Raw genomic sequence first — 2,214 nt, forward strand, 5'->3', positions numbered from 1 at the left:
CCAGAGCAGCAGCTCAGGTGCCAGAGCTGCCGTTAGAGCCAGGGGGAAAGAGGGATGAAGAGCAAGAGACGAGTGGGCAGCAACGAGACTCCTCCATGCCAGCAGCACACCAGCAGGTCTGCAGAGCACTGAGCCATCCTCCCTTGGAAAGGGATGCTCCTTCCACCTCTGACCTCCTCTAAGTCCATCTAGGAGGGATGCCACCGGCCAAGGGGTTCAGGCTCGAGCCTGCAAGGCTCCCTCAGGGCAATCTGTTGTCACAGGAGGCAGGGATGTCTGTGTGTGCATCGATGGTGAGGACAGGAGCGAGGACGTGCCCAGGGGAATGTCACTCAGATAAAACTGTTTTGCAGTGAGATGCACTTGACAGCGGCAATATCTGCCCAGGGATGGTCTAGGGGGGGAAAGGATCCTCTCTGATTTAATAACTCAATATTGAATAGTACAAGCCCAAGGAAACGTTCACCCAGCAAAAGCCGGGCAGGTTTTACCCCTGTAAAGATGCTGGCACTGGTTGGAGAGCAAGACCTATCCAAACTAAACGCATCTACAGCTCCAGCCCTGAGAAGCAGCATCCCTGTGCCTGACGCTGACAGCTCCCAGCGCTGGATGGGATTCTAAGCATATCTTTTCAATCAGTCTGTGTGGTTCAGGCTGATGCCGAGGCCAAAGGGAAGCTTTTGTGCACCGGCTGCCGAGGCAGCATCATCTCGCCTGGTGTGCACCTCTTTGGCCGCTCCAAAATGAATCCCAGTGAGGAACGGCAGCAGCTCCTGCTGATCTCTGCCAAGAGGCCCCTGGCTCATGGCAGTGCAGGAAGAGGACAATGTCCCAGCAAAGCACTTCCGTGTTCCCCTACCTCTATTTGTCCATCCTGGTCCTCTCCTTCCCTCACCTTAGCACCTGTGGATGCTCAGGGTTGTTCACCTCCACTGTTCTGAGCTTGTCATTCCCAAGGATGCCCAGAATCAATCCTGGAGCTCCCTCGCCTGCCTGTTCTTGACCTTTAATCTCTCTGTAGTGCTTGGGATCCATCTCGAAGGCGCAGCAGAAGATCCTTGATGGCAACACGAGAGCAAGCAGCCATCTCTGTAGGTCTTCCTGCTGTGGCCAGCTCCTACAACTGCCCCTGGAGCCAAAGGGCCACACTGGGACACTGGTGGGATGATGGAGTAGCAAAGGGGCTGTGATATTCCTCCATTTCCTGCAGATTTGGAAGTCAGGCCTCCCCCTCTAACATCTCATCCCTCCCCTTCACAGCTGCTCCTCATTCCCTAGCCAGGATATTCCCGCTTTGCTGGATAGCCTTGCGTTTCTTCCTATGGTTCTTTGGGAAGGAGGGGGCTGTGCTCCACAGCTGCACAAAAGGCATCCCTGCTCCCATCACTATATATAGCATCAGACAGGCCACATGGAGCAGGGCTGGGGTTAATGGTTACAGAATGGGGCTCAGCTGTCTCTAAGCTGTGATTTACTGGGAGCCAGGCCAGGCAAGTTCCTCTTCACACCCTTGCTGTGGTGCTGTCCACAAGGGAACAGCCTTTTCCAGAGGGGGCAAGTGAGTTGGAACGTCTGTTTCCTGGCTGAAACTCCAGGTGGGAAATGGTTCGAGCAGGTCTGCTGCTGGATGGGGTCCCCAGGGAGGTGCTGGTGTGATGTGGAGGGGTACCATGTGTGCTGCTGTGCCACCTTCTCCATCCTTAGGAGCTTAGAGCCAGGATGGGTGAGTTTAACCTGGGCCTTGCTCTTCACTGGGGCTTGTGGTTGATGGAAATACTCCATGGGGAACTCAGTTGTTGGAGCTGCTCTCAGTAAGTGCATCCCAGTGGGAATGTCTGCTCTGGGTTAGAGATGGGAGGGTCTCTCAGCCTGTCTCCCCTACCCCTTTTGCATCTGTTGGATAACTTGACATATGGACAGAGACTGGGTGCAGCTCTCACCTTGCCTGAGGGGCTTTAGCCTCATTGGTGTCCCCTATTGGGAGCTGCTGTGAGCTGTGGAGGGCCACTGAATCCCCTTGGGATTCGTATCTATTCCCTGCACAGTGCCAGCACTGATGTGAAGAGCCTGCAGAGTGTAGCTGGGGCTTGAATCACTGCTCTTACACCCTGGTCCTCGGCAGCTTGGAGTGCTTTTAGCCTTGCAGACATAACTCTTCTCCTCCTGAAGACATAAACCTGCTCCTTTCCTGCCTTCTATGGAGAGCTGCAGCTC

Source organism: Lathamus discolor, chromosome 23 (genome assembly GCF_037157495.1).
Source record: "Lathamus discolor isolate bLatDis1 chromosome 23, bLatDis1.hap1, whole genome shotgun sequence".
Classification (NCBI taxonomy): Eukaryota; Metazoa; Chordata; class Aves; order Psittaciformes; family Psittacidae; genus Lathamus; species Lathamus discolor.